We start from the raw sequence: 22,229 nt of genomic DNA on the forward strand, positions 1-22,229 counted from the left end.
CAACCCAATAACAGAGATGCAGAAGGTGACTCTGCAGGACCCACCACCCCAGACGATGTGGCTTCCATGGACAACTCAAGCCCCAGATGTCACCTGAGGAATGCTGAAGAGGACAACTCAGGAGGCTGAGCAAGTCCTACTTTGGACACAAACACCATTTACTCCAGTTAAATTACTTCTTGCTATGTTTTCTGTTGTACATTGCAACTGCTGTAGAGTGTTAATCTTTTTTTTGCTTTTGCTTTGTCAGCAACCTGCATCTTCTATACTCTACTGGGCTCATAGATTAGACCCACTTTTCTTTCAGCCTGTCATTTGGGCAGACACACCCTTTCCAGCCTATAAGAAAGTGACTGCTTGACTGGGAGGGATAGAGTTACCCCCAGTGGGGTCCCTCAATAATGGCACACATTGGACTATGGTGTCAGATAACACTACATATTACTCCACTATTCTTTCACCATGTGTAAGTTATAAAAGCCCTAGACCTTACTGTGTACCAGCCAAAAAGTAAGTATGGCTACATCATGGCAAAGGAGATACCTAGACATTCTTAGTGGCAGGCAGCCTCAAACTAGGCAATACAATATAATCCATGCCACGTTTCCAAACATTCCCTCCTGTGCAAAAGAACTAAGCTGGGAAAGCAAAGGATTTCACTTTAACTGGGAGGTCTGTCACCATAAGCACACCTGTAGCCTCCAGGTAGGCAATTACAAAATCTTAGACTGAAGCCCCCATGGCTGACTGCAAAGCAGCCTTACTAATATCTTCATCCACCATAGCATTAATCACAGTGTCATAGCCACATCTCATTCTCCTATACTTTGGGCTGATGGAGGAATGGTATATCCCAGACCCCGAGTAAAGTCCATGCCACCCCTAGGCACCTTATGGCACCTAGGACATCTCAGCACCTCTCTTAACACCTGGCATGGGACATGTCATAATTCCAGTCACAACTACACTATAACTTTTATTCATAATTACACTGAGCAGCGCCTGATTTGCACTACCCATCCATATGTTTTCCTCATGGGAGCTATCATTTCCATTACACCCCAAGACAGGTGCAGGGACAGGCTTGTTTTGCCTCATGTATCACTAATCACAATATATCTAATTTAAATATCATTAGTGTCATGGTTTTAAGGAGACAATCTGAAGCATTCCTACCAGTGAATTTAACATGACTGACAAGATTCCTCTGCCCTTGCCACTTTAGAATGTACTCTGTCCCAGATCAGACACAAAAGATTCATAGTTACACTTATAGCTTTTATAATCTCAGCCACAGTCATCCTGGCTACAGCCATCATTACAGTGGCATCTATTACTGAGTCAGTACAGACAGCTGCTTTTGTGGATAATCTGGCAAGGAATGTGTCAAATTAACTTCTCTTACAGCAAGGTATAAATCAGAAGATTCTTGCATGTCTGCAAGCCCTTGAGGCTGCTGTGGAATATGTGGGTGAGAGACAGCATTTTGGCAGCAATTAAGCTGTGACTAGGAACATAAACATATTGTGTTATTTCTTTGCCATGGAATCAATCAGAACATGGTTGGGATGAGGTAAAACAACACCTCTGGGGAGTCTTTCAAGCCAATTTAACAGCAGACATAAAGCAAATTAAAACTAAAATTCTAGAATCCCTTCATACTATAGATCTACACACCCAACAAACAGTCATATGGAAATGTGTGCAAGATCATCTCTCCTGGTTAGATCCCCATTTCTGGGAGTCACTCTTTGACTAGAAAAGACTGTTTCTAATTGTACTCGTAATTGTCTTATGTTATTCATCAATCCTAGGATGCAAAGTTGGAATAAAAGCAAGGACCACCTCACCTGACAGTCCCATAGCTGAACAAATCAGTGGCTGGAAGACAAAAAAAAGCCTGATATTATTGAAAAAGAAGGGGGAAATATTAAGATTCGCTCAGAGTGGCTGGCAAAATATTAAAGAAATATTAGGAAAAGTTATAGATTAGTCTCAAACCTTTTAGAAGGCCAAAAGGTTTTATTGGGACAGGCTGAAGGCAGCAGGTCCATTAAGTTAGGGAGAAGATGGGACGATAAGAGGCTTTCTGATTTTAAGTCTGTTTACCCCACATCTCTTTGTCTCTACTCTGTTTATGCATGTAAACTTTGTGCTGGATGGTCCTCTCAGGGGGAGATCAAAAGGGAATTACCCATTAATTGTGTTTACTCAGGGTTTGCAACCTAAAGCTTTTATCATTCGTAAAACCACTCTTTTAACCGTGTTAATTATCCACAAGTGTGTTAACTTAGAACCTGTGTTGTAAAACTGACTGAATAAATGTAACCATGGAGAGGGAGTCTTGGTCAATTGGCTCCATTTTGCCCTCTGAAAGCAGCCAATAACCATCCCTAGCCTACTTGAATCACTGTAATAGTGTGAGAGTACATTCATTCATCCATCATTGAGTCAAGGTCTGCAGGCCAGACCTCCACAGGTGGTGGTCAATGTCTCAATCATTTATCTTTCATGACAAGTAGATTCACTGTGCCACTCTGATTTTTGAAATTATTTAATTGAATGCAGATACACATGTTCATAGTATTGTATTTGCCCAACTTATAAAAGCTGGTGAAGGATAAAAGCTAATATAATACAATATAATTCAAATCATCAGAAATATTTCAAAATTAATCTAAACTATAAATAAAACAATTTTGCAAGCATGTTTTTGAAACATTGCCTGAGTTTCATGAGAACAAAGTAATAAAAGATACTAGTATATTTATATATATTTTATACTAATATACTAGTATATTGGTATAAAATATATATAAATATACTAGTATCTTTTATTTATACTAATATACTAGTATATTAGTATAAAATAGCTAATAAATAAATTTTATATATTTACATAATAGGTTTACATATCCCAATGCCTTCATCATTAATTCTCAGATATTTTTGCCTAAACCCTGAGGTTAACATTTTACCTAAAGCAGACTAAGTTGCTGTAATAGAAGGTTACCATGCAAATAGCCAGATAGTTAAATGAAAAACAAACAGTTCGTTTTATATTTTGTGGTTGAATATATATAATCAAGACAAAATGAAATACAAAGTTACTTTCTTTGTGTCCTGAAGTCACTTAGAGCCTATCCAAATTTGGCAGATAGTTTTATAAAATATAAATGGGAGGTCAGCCATTCATTTCTAGTTGGACCAATGTGAAAACAATAATTTGCAACAAGCTGACCAATAATTTGCTAACTCTGCCTATGTGATCTCCTAGAATTTGGCTATATAAATATCATGTCTGATTTTGGCATACCTGCTGTACTTCTCAATTTTCATGTCTAAACATCACCTGCTTGCATGTGGGAAAACCCCAAAGGCTTTCATACTGAGTATGAAAAGAACCTGATGAAAGAACATTTAATATCCCTAAGTTAGTAGCCAAGACAATTGGGACAGAGGCTGATGGTCCCCTATGGGACACTTTGTTTTAAGTAAGAATTTATCTGATCATGCACCTTCGGCCTGACTGTGAGTTTTACAGAATACTGCTCCCACCCTTTTCTCCTCCCCAGACTTATACTTGTTCTTTATGTGAAGTTCAGGGGACTCTGCAAACCTAAATGTGATACCACTTCTTTCTCCTTGAAAATTTATTTCATGAATCAATATCAAGTATGGCCAAGTTATGCTTGCATCATGTATTGTGAAATGTCCTAGTTTTGTCTTGGATTCGTTTAACAGATTTATTTATCTGATAAACAGAAATTCATTTAGATTTTCAAATATTTGTTAGACACATTCACTTCATTTCTATGATCCCTTTCCAATGTTTGCTCAAAACTTCTTGTAAAATACTTTTTATATTCTTTTAAAAAAATTAATAGATTCTTCAATGTAAATGGGCTAAATGTCCCACTTAAAAGGCACAGAGTGGCAAGCTGGAAAAAAGAGCAAGACCAAATGGTATGCTGTCTTTAAAACACCCATCTCACATATAATGAGACCCAGTCTCAAAATAAAGGGATGGAGGAAAATATACCCAAGCAAGTAGAAATCAGAACAAAAGCATGGGCTGCAATACTAATTTCAGACAAAACAGACTTTAAACAAAGATCAAAAAAGATAAAGAAGGGCATTACATCATGGTAAAATGTTCAATTCAACAAGAAGGCCTAACTATCCTGAATATATATGCATGTAACGCAGGAGCACCTGGATTCATAAAGCAAGTTCTTAGAGACCTACAAAGAGACTTAGACTCACACATGATAATAGTTGGAGACTTCAACACTCCACTGTCAGTTTTGGAACATCAAGGCAGAAATTTAACAAAATATTCAGGACCTGAAATAAACACGACTAAAGAGATTTGATAGATTCTATGGGACTCTCCATCCCAAAGCAACAGAATATATATTCTTCTCATTCTCACATGGCATATACTCTAAAATCAGCCACATAAATATAACATAAAACAATTCTCAGCAAATGCGAAAGAAAACAAAATCATACCAAACCCACTATCAGACCACAGTGCAATAAAAATAGAAGTCAAGACTAAAGCGGTCATTCAAAACCACATAATTACATGGAAATTAAACAACATGCTCCTGAATGGCTTTTGAGTAAACAATGAAATCAAGAAATAAATAAAGAAGTTCTTTGAAAATAATAAGAACGAAGATACAACATACCAGAATCCCTGGGACCAGAGCTAACAGTTTTAAGAGGAAAATTCATAGCACTAAATGCCCACATCAAAAAGCTAAAAAGTTCTCAAATTACCAATCTGACATCACAACTGAAAGAATTAGAGAAGCAAGAGCAAATCAACCCGAAAGCTAGCAGAAGACAAGAACTTCCCTGAGAAGCCAAAAACTATGAGTCTGCTTCCTTTCTCAATGGGGAGCCTCATGGTCTGGAGCAAGTTTTCAGCCCTGGTCACTGGCTGCCTGGAAATAGACTCACTGAACTTGGGGAGGGAGGACACAGTAGGAATGAAACTGGCCCTTAGAATTTCAGGCTCTGTGGAAGCAAAGTGAGGCCTCTGACTACAGGCTTTCCCCTACTTCCCTGGTGGCCTGTATGCCCAGCAGAGGCAGCCATAATCCCCCTGGGAATATAACTCCATTGGACTGGGAACCACAACCCCACCTCGACAACAGCTGCAGCAAAACCCTTCCAAGGAAAGGCTGAGCTTAAACATGCCTACCCTAGCCCCACCTGGTGGTCTTTCTGTACCTGCCCTGGTAGCCAAAGACAAAGGTCATAGTCTCTTGGGAGCTTTATGGCCCTGCCCAACACCTGAGAAACCTGAATGTGTAACCAGATGTCAGTACAACAAGTTTGCATCCTCCCTATAGGACCACAGCTTACGCGCTCTTGAAAGTGCCACTTCCTGGCTGGAGGCCAACCAAAACAAGACCAGTGAACTAAACAAAACACAACCAAGGACCCTCACAGAATCCACTTCGTTGCCTTGCTACCCCCACTGGAGCAGGCGCTGGTATCCATAGCCACAAGACCTGAAGATGGATCACATTACAAGAATCTTTACAGACACTCCCCAGTACCAGCCCAGAGCCTGGTAGCTCCACTGATTGGCTAAATTCAGAAGAGCAAAAATAATAACTGTAAATTGGCTCTCAGGAAGCCCCATTCCTAGGGGAAGGGGGAGAACAACACATCAAGGGAGCACCCCATGGGACAAAAGAATCTGAACAGCAGCCCTTGAATCCCAGACCTTCCCTCTGATATAGTCCATCCTAATGAAAAGAAACCAGAAAAACAATTATGGTACTATGACAAAACAAGGTTATTTAACACCACAAGAGATCATGACAAAACAAGGTTATTTAACACCCCAAGAGATCATGACAAAACAAGGTTATTTAACACCCCAAGAGATCATACCAACTCACCAGCAATGGAAACAAGCTAAGCCAAAAATCTCTGAATTGCCAGAAAAAATAATTCGGAAGGTTGATTATTAAGCTAATCAAGGAGACATCAGAGAAAGGTGAAGTTCAACTTAAAGAAATCAAAAACATGATACAGGATATCATGAAAGGAAAATTCTTCAGTGAAATACATAGCATAAATAAAAAGCAATCACAACTTCTGGAAACTGAACACACACTTAGAGAAATGCAAAATACATGGGAAAGTCTCAGCAACAAAATCAAACAAGGAGAAGAAAGACCTTAAGAGCCCAAAGTCAAGGCTTTCAAATTAACTCTCTCCATCAAAGACAAAGCAAAAAGAATTTTTAAAAATGAACAAAATCTCCAAAAAGTTTGGGACTGTGTTATTTGTCCAAAACTAAGAATAATTGATGTTTTCCCGTAAGAAAAGAAATCTAAAAGTTTGGAAAACATATTTGAGGAAATAATCAAGAAAAACTTCCCTGGCCTTGCTAGAGATCTAGACATCCAAATACAAGAAGCTCAAAGAACACCTGGGACATTTATCACAGAAAAATCACTGCCTAGGCACATAGTCATCAGGTTATCTAAAGTCAAGATGAAGGAAAGAATCTTACGAGCTGTGAGGCAAAAGTGTCAGGTAACCTATCAAGGAAAACCTATTAGATTAATGGCAGATTTCTCAGCACAAACCTATAAGCTAGAAGGGATTGGGGTTCTAATTTTTTTTTTAAACAGAGCCTCACTCTGTCACCTGGGCTGGAGTGCAGTGGCTCAAGAACACCTGGGAAATTCAACTCACAACCTCTGCCTCCCAGGTTCAAGTGATTCTCATGCCTTAGCTTTCTGAGTATCTGGGACTACAGTCACACACCACAACACCCTACTAATTTTTGTATTTTTAGTACCGACAAGGGTTTCACCATGTTAGCCAGGATGGTCTCAATCTCCTGACCATATGATCCAACTGGTCTCAGCCTCCCACAGTGCTGGGATTATAGGCATGAGCCACCCACCCTGGCCTGGGTTCTATTTTTAGCTTCTTTAAACAAAACAATGGTCAGCCAAGAATTCTGTATTCAGTGTAACCTTCGTAAATGGAGGAAAGATACAATCTTCCAGACAAACAAATGCTGAGAGAATTTGCTACTACTTCCAAGCCAGCACTAAAAGAACTGCTAAAAGCTCTAAATCTTGAAACAAATTATCGAAATACACAAAATAGAACCCCCTTAAAGCATGAATCTCACAGGACCTACATAACAATAACTCAATGAAAAAAAAAAACCTCAAGTTATTCAGGCAACAAATAGCACAATGAATAGAACAATACCTCACGTATCAATACTAACATTGAATATAAATGGCCTAAATGCTCCACTTAAAAGATACAGAATGGCAGAATGGGTAAGAAATTACCAACCAAGTTTCTGCTGTCTTCAGGAGACTCACCTAACACATAAGAACTTACATAACTTAAGGGAAGTAGAAAAAGATATTCCATGCAAATGGACACCAAAAGTGAGCATGAGAAGCTATTCTTATACCAGACATAACGAACTTTAAAGCAACAGCAGTTTAAAAAGACAAAAAGGGACATTATATAATTATAAAAGGACTAGTCCAACAGAAAAATATTGCAATTCTAAATATATATGCACCTAACACTGGAACTACCAAATTTATAAAACAATTACTATTAGACCTAAGAAATGAGATAGGTGGCAACACAGTAATAGTCAGAGAATTTAATACTGCACGGACAGCACTAAACAGGTTATCAAGACAGAAAATCAACACAGAAACAATGTACCTAAACTATATCCTACAACAAATGGACTTAACAGATACTTATGACCATTCTACTTAACAACTGTAGAATATACATTCTATTCATCAGTACATGGAATATTCTCCAAGGTAAACCATATGATAGGCCACAAAACAAGTCCCAGTAAATTTAAGAACATCAAAATTATATCAAGTACTCTATGAGATTACAATGGAAAACATTTGGGAATTGACTCCAAAAAGAACCTCAAAATCATGCAAACACATGGAAATTAAATAATCTGCTCCTGAATAATTTTGGGTTCAACAATAAAATCAAGATGTAAATTTAAAAATTCTTTGAACTGAACAATAATAGTGACACAACATATCAAAACCTCTGGGACACAGCAAAAGCAGTGCTAGGAGGAACGTTTATAGCATTAAGTGCCTACATCAAAAAGTTTGAAATAGCAAAAATAGACAATCTAAGGTCACATCTCACAGAACTGGAGCAAGAGGGACAATCCAAAGCCAAATCCAGCAGAATAAAAGAAATAAAAAAGATCAGAGCAGAACTAAATGAAATTGAAACAAAGAAAAATAAAATGAAACAAAAAACCTGGTTCTTTGAAATGATAAATAAAATTGATAGACCACTAGCAAGATTAACCAAGAAAACAAGAGAGAAGATCCAAATAAGCTCAACTAGAAATGAAACAGGAGCCATTACAACTGATACCACTAAATACAAAAGATTATTCAAGACTTCCATGAACACCTTTACATGCATAAAGTAGAAAACCTAGAGGAGACAGATAAATTTCTGAAAATATACCACCCTTCTTGGTTAAACCAGGAAGATATGGAATCCCTGAACAGACCGATAACAAGCATAAAGATTGAAATTGTGATTTTTTAAAATGCCAACAACAACAAAAAAAGTCCAGGACCAGATAGATTCACAGTTGAATTCTATCAGACATTCAAAGAAGAATTGGTGCCAATCCTATAGACACTATTCCACATGACAAAGAGGGAATCCTCCCTAAATCACTCTGTGAAGCCGGTATCATCCTCATACCAAAGCCAGGGAATCACACACACACACACACACACACACACACACACACACACACACTACAGACCAACATTTCTGATGAACATAGATGCAAAAATCCTCAGTCAAATACTAGTGAACTGAATCCAACAACATATCAAAAAGATAATCCACCAGGATCAAGTAGGAGGCAGGGATGGTTTAACATACCCAAGTCAACAAATGTGATAAACCACAGAAACAAAATTTAAAACAAAAATCACATGATCATCTCAATAGCTGCAGAAAAAGCATTTGACAAAACCTAGCATCCCTTATGATTAAAACCCTCATCAACAAAATTGGCATATCTTAAGGTAATAAAAGGCATATACAACAAACTCACAGCCAACGTTATACCGAAAGGGGAAAAGTTGAAAACATTCCCCTTGAGAACTGGAATAGGAGACGGATGCCCACTTTCACCACTCCTATTCAACATAGTACTGGAAGTCCTAGCCAGAGCAATCAGACAACAGGAAGAAATACAGGGCATTCAAATTAGTAAAAAGTAAGTCACACTGTAACTCTTTGTTGATGATATGATCATATACCTAGAAAGCCCTAAAGACTCATCCACAAAGCTCCCAGAACACGTAATTAAATTCAGCAAAGTTTCAGGATGCAAAATTAATACACACAAATAAGTAGCTCTGCTGTACACCAGCAGCAATCAAACTGAGAATCAAATCAAGAACTCAACCCCTTTCAAAATAGAAAAAAAAAAAACTTAGGAATATACCTATCCAAGGACATGAAAGACCACTGTAAGTGAAACTACAAAACACTGCTGAATGAAATAATAGGTGACACAATAAATGGAAACACATCCTATGCTCATGGATGAGTAGAACCAATATTGTAAAAATTACCATACTACCAAAAGCAATCTACATATTCAATGTGATTCCCATCAAAATACCACCACCATTCTTCACAGAACTAGAAAAAAATCCTAAAATTCATATGGAACCAAAAAAGTGTGCACATAGCCAAAGCAAGACTTAGCAAAAAGAACAAATCTAGAGGCATCACATTACCAACTTCAAACTAAACTATACTATATTATACTATACTGTACTATACTATACTGCCAAAGTCACCAAAACACCACAGTACTGATACAAAAAATAGGCACACAGACTGGTGGAACAGAATAGAAAACCCAGAAATAAACCCAAATACTTACAGACAAATACTTACCCAAATACAACAAAGCAAACAAAAACATAAAGTGGGAAAAAGATACCTTATTCCACACATGGTGCTGGGATAATTAGCAAGTCACATGTAGAAAAATGAAACTAGATTCTCATCTCTCACCTTAAACAAAAATCAACTCAAGATGGATCAAAGATTTAAATCTAAGACTTGAAACCATAAAGATTCTACAAGGTAACATCAGAAAAACCCTTCAAGACATTGGCTTAGGCAAATACTTTATGACCAAAAATCCGAAAGCACATGCAACAAAAAGATAAATAAGTATGACTTAATTAAACTAAAAAGCTTCTGTACAGAAAAAGAAATAATCAACAGAGTTAACAATCCACAGAGTGAAAGAAAATCTTCACAATCTATGTATATCCAACAAAGGACTAATATTCAGAATCTATGAAGAACTCAAAAAAATCAGCAAGAAAAAAGAAAAAGAACAATCCCATCAAAAAGTGAGCTAAGAAATGAAGAGACAGTTCTCAAAAGAAGATATACAAATGGCCAATAAGCATATGGAAAAATGCTCAACATCACTAATTATCAGGGAAATGCAAATCAAGCCCACAATGCCATACCATCTCACTCCTGCAAGAATGAACATAATCAATGATTAATGTTGGCATGGATGTGGTGAAATGGGAACACTTTTACACTGTTGGTGGGAATGTAAACTAGTTCAACCACTATGGAAAACAGTGTGGACATTCCTTAAAGAACAGTAGATCTACCATTTGATCCAGCTGTCCCACTACTAGGTATCCACCCAGGGGAAAAGAAGTCATAATACAAAAAAGATACCTGCACATATATGTTTATAGCAGTACAATTTGCAATTGCAAAAATATGGAATTAGCCAAATGCCCATCAGTCAACAAGTGGATAAAGAAAATATGAGATATACATACACAAACACACACACACACACACACACATATCATGGAATACTACTGAGTCATAGAAGGAACAAAATAATGGCATTTGCAGAAAACCAGATGGAATTGGAGACTACTATTCTAAGTGAAGTAACTCAGGAGTGGAAAAGTAAATATATGTTCTCACTCGTGTCAGAGCTAAGCTATGAGGATGCAAAAAGCGTAAAAATGACACACTGAATTTTGAGGATTTGGGGGAAAACGTGGGGGTTGCTAAGAGATAAAAGACTACACATTAGGATAATCCCAGAACTTTGGGAGGCCAAGGCAAGCGGATCATGATGTCAAGAGATCGAGACTATCCTGGCCAACATGATGAAACCCCATCTCTACTAAAAATACAAAAATTAGCTAGGCATGGTGACATGCACCTGTGGTGCCAACTACTTGGGAGGCTGAAGCAGAAGAATTGCTTGAACCTAGAAGGCAAAGGTTGCAGTGGGCTGAAATCATGCCACTGCACTCCAGCCTGATGAGAGAGTAAGACTCCATCTCAAAAAAACAAAACAAACAAAAAAAAGACTATACATTGGGTATAGTGTACACTGCTCAGTGGTGAGTGCACCAAAATTTCAGAAATCACCAGCGAAGAATTTATTCATATAACCAAACACCACCTGTTCCCCAAAAGCCTACTGAAATTTTAAAAAAAATTAAAGAAAAGGCATCTGTGATGATTAACACTGAGTGTCAACTTGATTGGCTTGAAGGATACAAAGTATTCCTGGGTGTGTCTATGAGGGTGTCGTCAAAGAAGATTAACATTTGAGTTGGTGGACTGGAGCAGGCAGACTCACCCTCAATCTGGGTGGGCACAATCTAATCAGCTGCCAGCATGGCCAGACTAAAAGTAGGCAGAAGAGCATGAAAAGACTATATTGGCTTAGCCTCCCAGCCTACATCTTTCTACCATGATGGATGCTTCCTGCCCTTAAATGTTGGACTCTAAGTTCTTCAGCTTTGGGACTCAGACTGGCTTCCTTGTCCCTCGGCTTGCAGATAGCCTATTGTGGGACCTCGCCCTGTGATAATGAGTCAATACTCTTTAATAAGCTCCCTTTTAAGTATACGTCTATCCTATTAGTTCTGTCCCTCTAGAAAGCCCTGACTAATACAGCATCCAAATAAGAAGAGAGGAATTCAAATTATCCCTGTTTACATGCAACATGATTCTCTATCTAGAAATCCCCATAGTCTCAGCCCCAAAACTCCTTCAGCTGATAAACAACAGCAGTAAAGTTTCAGAATAAAAAAAAAATGTACAAAAATCACTAGCATTCCTATACACCAACAATAACCAAGTCAAAAACTAAATCAGGAACCCAATCCCATTCACAATTACCACAAAAAGAATAAAATACCTAGGAATACAGCTAACCAGGGAAGTGAAAGATTTCTAGTGAGAATTATAAAACTCTGCTCAAAGAAATCAGAGGTGACACAAACAAATGGAGTAACATTCTTTGCTCATGGATAGAAAGAATCAATATCATTACAGCGCCCAGACTGCCCAGAGCAATTTACAGATTCAATGCTAATCCTATAAAACTACCAATGACATTCTTCAAAAAANAAAAAAAAAAAAAAAAAAAAAAACTATTTTAAAATTCATATGGAACTAAAAAAAAAAGAGCCTGAAGAGCCAACACAATTCTATGTAAAAAGAGCAAACCTGGAGGCATCATGTCACTCAACTTCACACTGTACTATAGAGCTATAGTAACCAAAACAGCATGATGCTGGTACAAAAACAGACACATAGACCAATGGAACAGAATAGAGAGACAAGAAATAAGACTGGACACCTGAAACCATCTGATCTTCCCCAAAACTTCCCCATTGACAAAAACAATGGGAAAAGGACTTCCTATTCAATAAATGGTGCTGGCATAACTGGCTAGCCATATGCAGAAGATTGTATATATCACATAAAACATGCAGAAGATTTCTTATATCATATACAAAAATCAATTCAAAGTGGATTAAAGACTGAAATGTAAAACTGAAAACTACAAAAACTGTGGAAGACAATCTAGGCAATACCATCCTGGACATAGGAACAGGCAAAGATTTTATGTTGAAGATGCCAAAAACAATCTCAACCAAAGTAAAACTTGACAAATGGAACCTAAGTAAACGACAGAGCTCCTGCACAGCAAAAGAAGCTATCAACAGAGTAAACAGACAATCTACAGAATGGGAGTATCCAAAGAAAAAATGACAAATTTATTTGAAGGGATTGATAAAGGGATTTCCACCAAGATGGCCAAATAGGAACAGATCCAGAGCACAGTTCCCAGCGAGAGTGATGCAAAAGGCAAGCAATCTCTGCATTTCCAACCAAGGTAACAGGTTCATTTCAATGGGACTGGTTGGACAGTGAGTGTAGCCCAAGGAAGGCAAACTGAGGCAGGGTGGGACACTGCTTCACCTGGGAAGTGCAACTGGACAGAGGATCAGGGACTCTTTCCCTCTGGTACTCCAGTTCAGATACTCTGCTTCTCCCATCATCTTTGCAACCCACAGCCAAGGAGATCCCCACCAGGCTGAAAATCACCTCAAGTTACTAACACAGATCTGAGCAGCAGCTCCGGCCAGTGCTATGGGTTATTGGCACAAATCTGGGCAAACATTTTGGACCACCACCGAAAGCTCCTGGATGATGAAACTCCCTGCTCCCCAGAAAGCAGGGGAGCTGAAAGCAGGGAGACAGGTGGTACAGCTTGGCAGGTCCCACCCCGACAAAGACCACCAGCAAACTGAAGCCCACTTGCTTGAGAGTTTTGCAGCTAGCACATCAGTTCCAGTTCAACCCAGGACAATCAAGCTTGGTCAGGGGAAGGCTGTCCACCACAGCTGACCTTTCCTGTGTAAACAAAAGAAGCTTACACAGCAGCTGGACTGAGCCTATGGCAGCCCAGCAATGCCCCTGCAGGCAGACAAGGGACAGACTGCCTCTTCAAGTGACTCCCTGACCCCTGTATAACCAAAAAGACACAAAATAAAGGAGAGCTCTGTCTGACAACTGGCGGGTGCCTTTCTAGGACAAAGGTACCAGAGGAAAGATCAGGCAGCAATCCTTGCTGTGCTGCAGCCCCCGCAGGTGATTCCCAGGCAAGCAAGATCTGGAGTGGACCTCCAGCAGTCCTAAAGCAGAGGGGCCTAACTGTTAGAAGGAAAACTAAAAAACAAAAAGAAATAGCTTCAACATCTACCAAAAGGACGTCCACTCAGAGACCCAAACTGAAATCACCAACTTCAAAGACCAAAGATAGATGAATCCACAAAGATGGGAAGAAACCAGTGCAAAAAGGATGAAATCATCAGAGACCAGAATGCCTCTCCTCCTCCAAGGGAGCAAAACTCCTCACCGGCAGAGGAACAAAACAAGATGGAGAATGAGTTTGACGAACTGACAGGAGCAGGCTTCAGAAGGTGGGTAATAACAAACTTCTCTGAGCTAAGGAATATGTTCTAACCCAATGCAAACAAACTAAAAACATTGAAAAAGACAAAATGCTAACTAAAATAACAGGCTTAGAGAAGAACATAAATGACTTGATGGAGCTGAAAAACAAAGCACCAAGAACTTCACAAAGTATACACAAGTTTCAATAGCCAAATCTATCAAGCAGAAGAAAGGCTATCAGAAATAAAATGAGAAGGCAAGATTAGAGAAAAAAGAGTGAAAAGAAATGATCAAAGCCTCCAAGAAATATAGGATTATGTGAAAAGACCTAATCTACGCTTGATTGATGTACCTGAAAGTGACAGAGAGAATGAATCCAAGCTGGAAAACACTCTTTAGGATATTATGCTGGAGAACTTCCCCAGCCTAGCAAGGCAGGCCATCATTCAATTCCGGGAAATACAGAGAACACCACAAAGATATTCCTTGAGAGGAGCAACCCCAAGGCACATAATTGTCAGATTCACCAGGGTTGAAATGAAGGAAAAAAGTTTGAGGGCAGCCAGAGAGAAAGGTCAGGTCACTCATAAAGGGAAGCCCATCAGACTCACAGCAGATCTCTCAGTAGAAACCCTACAAGCCAGAAGAGAGTGGGGGCCAATACTCAACATGCTTAAAGAAAAAAACTTTTAACTCAGAATCTCATATCCAGCCAAGCTAAGCTTCATAAGGGAAGGACAAATAAAATCCTTTATGGACAAGCAATAGCTGAGAGATTTCATCACCACCAGACCTGCCTTATAAGAGCTGCTGAGAGAAGCACTAAACATGGAAAGGAACAACCAGTACCAGCCACTGAAAAACGAACCAAATGATAAAGACCAATAATGCAGTGAAGAAACTGTGTCAATCAATGGGCAAAACAACCAGCCAGTAACAAAATGGCAGGGTCAAATTCACACATAACAATATTAACCTTAAATGTAAATGGCCTAAATGAACCAATCAAAAGACAGAGACTGGCAAACTGGATAAAAAGTCAATATTCGTCTGTGTGCTGTATTCAGGAGACTCATCTCACATGCAAAGACACACAGAGACTCAAAATAAAGGGATGGAATAAGATTTACCAAGCAAATAGAGAGAGAGAAAAAAAAAGCAGGGGTTGCAATCCTAGCCTCTGATAAAACAGACTTTAAACCAACAAAGACCAAAAGAGACAAAGAATGACATTACATAATGGTAAAGTGATCAATGCAACAAGAAGAGCTAACTATCCTAAATATATATGCATCCAATACAGGAGTACCCAGATGCATAAAGCAAGTTCTTGATGACCTACAAAGAGACTTAGACTCCCACACAATAATAGTGGGAGACTTTAACACCCCATTGTCAATATTAGACAGAGCAACGAGACAGAAAATCAACAAGGATATCCAGGGCTTGAACACAGATCTGAACCAAGTGGCCCTGAGAGACATCTGCAGAACTCTCCACCCCAAATCCACAGAATATGCATTCTTCTTAGCACTACATTGCACTTACTCTAAAATTAACCACAGAATTGACCACAGTAAATCACTCCTCAGCAAATGCAAAAGAATGGAAATCATAGAAAACAGTCTCTCAGACCACATTACATTCAAATTAGAACTCAGGATTAAGAAACTGACTCAAAACCGCAAAAATACATGGAAACCAAACAACTTGCTCCTGACGACTAGATAAACAATGAAATTAAGACAGAAATAAAGATGTTCTTTGGAACCAATGAACAAAGACACAACGTACCAGAGTCTCTGGGACACCTTTAAAGAAGTGTCTAGAGGGAAATTTATAGCAATAAATGCCCACATGAGAAGCAAAGAAAGCTCTAAAATTGACAGCCTATTGTCAAAATTGAAAGACCTAGAGGAGCAAAATCAAAAAACTCAAAAGCTAGCAGAAGACAAGAAATAACTAAGATCAGAGCAGAATTGAAAGAGACAGAGACAGACAAAAAAAACTTCAAAAAATCAATAAATCCAGGAACTGGTTTTTTGAAAAGATTAACAAAATAGACCACTAGACAGATTAATAATAAAGAAAAGAGAGAAGAATCTAATAGATGTAATAAAAAATGATAAAGGGGATATCACCACCGATTCCACAGAAATACAAACTACCATCAGAGATTACTACAAACAAATCTATGCACATAAACCAGTAAATCTGGAAGAAATGGATAAACTCCTGGACACATACACCCTCCCAAGACTAAACCAGGAAGAGGTTGAATCCCTGAATAGACCAATAACAAGGTCTCAAGTTGAGGCAGCAATTAATAGCCTACCAACCAAGAAAAAGTCCAGGCCCAGAGGGGTTCACAGCCAAATTCTACCAGATGTACAAACATGAGCTGGTACAATTCCTTCTGAAACTGTTTCAAATAATGCAAAAAGAGGGAAGCCTCCCTAACTCATTTTATGAGACCAACATCATCCTGATACCAAAACCAGGCAGAGACACAACTAAAAAGAAAACTTCAGGCTAATATCAATGATGAGCATAGATGCAAAAATCTTCAATAAAATACTGGCAAACTGTATGCAATAACACATCAAAAAGCGTATCCATCATGAGCAAGTAGGCTTCATCCCAGGGATGCAAGGTTGGTTCAACATATGCAAATCTATAAATGCAATCCATCACATAAATAGAATGAAAGACAAAAACCACATGATCATCTCAATACATGCAGAGAAGGCCTTCAACAAAATTCAACAGCCCTTTATGCTAAAAACTCTCAATAAGCTAGGTATTGATGGAAAGTATCTCAAAATAATAAAAGCTGTTTACAACAAACCCACAGTCAACATCATATTGAATGGGCAAAAACTGGAAGCATTCCCCTTGAAAACCAGCACTAGTCAAGTATGGTTGACTATCTCTCACCATTCAATATAGTATTGGAAACTCTGGCCAGAGCAATCAGGCAAGAAAAAGAAAAAGAAATAAAGGATATTCAACTAGGAAAAGAGGAAGTCAAACTGTCTCTATTAGCAGACGACATGATTGTATATTTAGAAGACCCCATCATCTCAGCCCAACATCTCCTTAAGATGATAAGCAACTTCAGCAAAGTCTCAGGACACAAAATCAATGTGCAGAAATCACAAGCATTTCTATACACTAATAACAGACTAACAGAAAGCCAAATCATGAGCAAACTCCCATTCACAATTGCTACAAAGAGAATGAAATAACTAGGAATACAACTAACAAGGGATATGAAGGACCTCTTCAAGGAGAACTCCAAACCACTGCTCAGGTTAATAGGAGAGGACACAAACAGATAGAAAAATATTCCATGCTCATTGTTAGGAAGAATCAATATCATGAAAATGGCCATACTGCCCAAAGTAATTTATAGATTCAACACTATCCCCATCAAGCTACCACTGATTTACAAGAAAAAAAAACCCATTCAAAAGTGGGCAAAAGATATAAACAGACACTTTTCAAAAGAAGACATTTATGAGGCCAATAAACATGAAAAATAAAACATGAAAAAATTCTCAACATCACTGGTTATTAGAGAAATGCAAATCAAAACCACATTGAGATACCATCTCACTCCAGTTACAATGGCAATCATTAAAAAATTTGGAGACAACAGATGCTGGAGAGGATGTGGAGAAATAGAAACATTTTTACCCTGTTGGTGGGAATGTAAATTAGTTCAACTATTGTGGAAGACAGTGTGGCGATTCCTCAAAAAACTAGAAATAGAAATTCCATTTGACCCACCCATCCTATTACTGGATATATACCCAAAGGATTATAAATCATTCTTTTATAAAGACACATGGACACATATGTTCATTGCAGCACTGTTTACAATAACAAAGACCTGGAACCAACCCAAATGCCCGTCGATGACAGACTGGACAAGGAAAATGTGGCACATATACCCTATGGAATACTACACAGCCATATAAAAGGATGAGTTAACGACCTTTGTAAGGATATAGATGAATCTGGAAACCATCATTCTTAACAAACTGACACAAGAACAGAAAACCAAACACCACATGTTCTCACTCATAGGCAGGTGTTGAACAATGGGAAAACATGGGCACAGGGAGGGGAACATCAAACACTGGGGTCTGTTGGGGGTAAGGGACCAGGGGAGGGACAGCAGGGGGTGGGGAGAAAAAAAGAAAAGAAAGGAAACTTAAATCTTTACCTACAATAATGGAAAGTCAATAAATGATAAATGTAAAAGAACGATCGATAAAGGACTAACAGTCATGTCAATAGAAACAGTATTAGCTAGAAGACAATGGAGTGATGTCATCAAAATGCTGAAAAAAAGTAACTGCCAACTAGGTTCTATTTTGCAAGATAGCAACATAGTTTTTATAAGTGAAGTGAAATTCTCATAATAGACAATTACATTTTTAAGTGTACATTTCAGTGGCACTTAGTGTATTCACAATGTTGTGTGACCACCATCTCTGTAGTTTTAATTTTTTTTCATCGCCCCAAAAAAACACCCATCTCTTCCCATTCCCTCCTCCCCCAAATTCCTGCAACCACAAATCTTCTTTCTGACTGTATGGATTTACCTTCTGGATTATTTTTGTATAAATGAAATTATACAATATTGTCAAACTTCGTTTTTCCTAGCATAAAGTTTTTATGACCTCATGGAAAATGGTAGAGTAGGAATCTCCAAGAATCATTCCCTCCATCAAAGCAACTATTCAGCTACCAAAACCCATCAAAATCAATTATTTCGTAACTCTGGAATCTAACCAAACAGTTAGAGCAAACAGGAAAATGTCTAATGAAAAAGGTGGCTAGTAAATTTTGGCATTTTTTCACAGCAACTGCCATCTCTTATTCCCTGGTCCATGGTAGCCATGAGGATAGTGATACACATTTCTGTTATGGCTTAATTGTGCAAGGTTGGCAATAAAAACTTTGTCCTCCAAAAACTGGGATTGTGTGTTTTGATCTGTCTGATAGCTCACTGAAGAACTGGCACAGAAGCTTCATATTGTTTCAACACTCTCAGGCAGGAATGGCTTCCCTGGTGACATCTGTCAAAATTATTTAAAGAAATAATCTTTTTTCTCTTTTTTAAATTTTTTTTTTTTTGAGACAGAGCTTCACTCTTGTTGCCCAGGCTGGAGTGCAATGGCCTGATCTCGGCTTACCGCAACCTCTGCCTCCTGGGTTCAGGCAATTCTCCTGCCTCAGCCTCCTGAGTAGCTGGGATTACAGGCACGTGCCACCATACCCAGCTAATTTTTTGTATTTTTAGTAAAGATGGCGTTTCACCATGTTGACCAGGATGGTCTCGATCTCTTGACCTCGTGATCCACCTGCCTCAGCCTCCCAAAGTGCTGGGATTACAGGCTTGGGCCACCACGCCTGGCCTTTTTAAAATTTTTTTATCCAGATATTTAATGAAATTTCTTTCAAGTCACTGGCTGACTACAGAGATAAATAGACACATCAGTCATCACACATGATAAGGAATACTTGTCACATTGGATGTCATCAAGCATAGCAATATATGCATTACAGGAGTCCCAGTGTGAGAAGAGGGTTAGGAGGAAGGATGGAAAAATAATTAAAGAAATAATGAATGAAAACTTCCCAAATTTGAGGAAAGACACAAATCTACAAATCTAAAAAATTTGATGTCCGAGAAGCTCAATTACATCCAAGGAGGATGAACTCAGAGATCCACACCAAGACATATCAAACTGTTAATTAAACTGTTAAAAAAGAGAATCTTGCAAGCAGCAAGAAAGAATTGACTTGTCACATATAAATGAGGTAGGATCTGGGGCTCAGACAGCAGACCAGATTGAGAACTAGCTAAAACAGGGCTGGGAAGAAAACAGCTTCCAATCAGACACACCCACCAGTGTGCCATGTCAATTTACCATTGCCATGGCAACACCCAAGCGCTACAGCCCCATTCTATGGCAATAACCCAATGACCCAAAAGTTACTACTCTTTTCCCTAGAAATTCCTGCATATCCACTCCTTAATCTGCATACAATTAAAAGTGGGTATAAATATGACTGCAAAACTGCCCTGAGCTGCTACTCTCTGCTTATAGGGTAGCCCTGCTCTGCAGGAGCAGTCATGGAGCTGTAACACTGCCAGAATTATAAAACTGCCTCTGGCTTTCCCTTGAATTCTTTCCTGGGCAAAGCCAAGAACTCTAGTGAACTAAGCTCCACTTTGGAGCTCACCTGCCGTGCATGACACGGAATTTTCAACAAGAGTAACAACTCGTTTCTCATCAGAAACCATGGAGGCCAAAAAAACATGGGGTGATACATTTAAAGTACACTTTTAAAAAATCCTTATCCCTTCACAAAAGCAAGCAAAACAACCAGAATATAAAGAAAAAAGAACTACAGACAACTCAACAAAGTTGGATGACAAGTGGGAGGGGAAAGATTAGTGATTATAAGTTTATCTTGGGCCTAAGAATCCTGAAAACTAATCAGTAAAATTTCCTTTCCAGGACAGAGTCCCACATTGGGAAGAACTGTGAGCAATAGAATCCAAAAAAGAAGAGGGGTGAAGAAAGTGCATGAGTCCTATAATATTGAGAAAGGAGAAGACAGGAAGCAGATTTCAGAAATCACTATGAAGTCATAATTTTGAAAAGTCTTGAGTTACAAAAGAAGAGAGTCTTGTTTGTTTGTTTCTTTCTTTCTTTCTTTTTGTTTTTTCATTTTTGTTTTGTTTTTTGAGACAGAGTCTTGCTCTGTTGCCCAGGCTGGAGTGCAGTGGCACAATCTCAGCTCACTGCAACCTCTGCCTCCCAGGTTCAACCGATTCTCCTGTTTCAGCCTCCCAAGTAGCTAAGATTACAGGCACCTACCACCATGCCCAGCTAAGTTTTGTATTCTTAGTAGAGACGAGGTAGAAGAAAGAGTCTTTGAGCCCTGAAGCTAGGTAAGCTATCCTAGAAAACTTCCAGTCCCTTGCCTAGTAAACTCTCCCCAAAAATACAAGAAAAGCCCCTTCATTTGAACGGGTGCAACAGAAAAAGATTGTGCTCTATCCTACATCAAAATACCACAAGTACTTTCTGCTTAATGTTAGTAACCTTCCTGAATATCAGACAATCTGCACAAAAATGCTAATTAGAGGCTATTTTCCCTTTATTTTAAATGGTAAAAACTATAAGCATTACATATTAGGGCCACTAACACCTAGTGTGTACAATTTAACAAAGCACTGCCACACAGGTTCACGGAACTGTGAATATGGTAAGAGATGTTCTATGTGATTGTTAATTTTTCATGTTTTTTCCATATTTTTAGCAATTATTTATAATTCCCAAGTAACATTTATTTAATCCAAAAATAATAATAACATTTTCTTTTTAAAAACAAAAAGGACACTTTGGGTCTTGTTTGAAAAGATCAGTTCTTACCCTTTAAGACACAGGTCAGACACACATACAAATACATTGTTAAGGATGATGATGTAAAAAGTCTCCCCTTCCAGCAACCTCAGGAAGACACTAGAATACTCTGTTGCATTCTGAATATAAACATCAGAGCCTGAAGTTTCTGACTTCAAGACCAAGGCTTTTCCTCAGTATTGCTCTGTTCTGGGACTGTACTTTTCTCTCTCTCTTTTTTTTTTTTTTTTACTTTTTTTTTTATTTTTATTTGACATGTAATAATTGTTTGTATCTTCTCTTTCATATGAATTTTTTTTTTTGAGACAAGTTCTTCCTCTGTTGCCCAGGCTGGAGTGCAGTGGAGCAAACACAGCTCACTGAAGTCCCAAATTCCTGGGCTCAAGTGAGCCTCCCATCTCAGCCTCCCGAGGAGCTGGGGCC

The sequence above is a fragment of the Cebus imitator genome, unplaced genomic scaffold (genome assembly GCF_001604975.1).
Source record: "Cebus imitator isolate Cc_AM_T3 unplaced genomic scaffold, Cebus_imitator-1.0 Scaffold129, whole genome shotgun sequence".
NCBI classification, from domain to species: Eukaryota; Metazoa; Chordata; class Mammalia; order Primates; family Cebidae; genus Cebus; species Cebus imitator.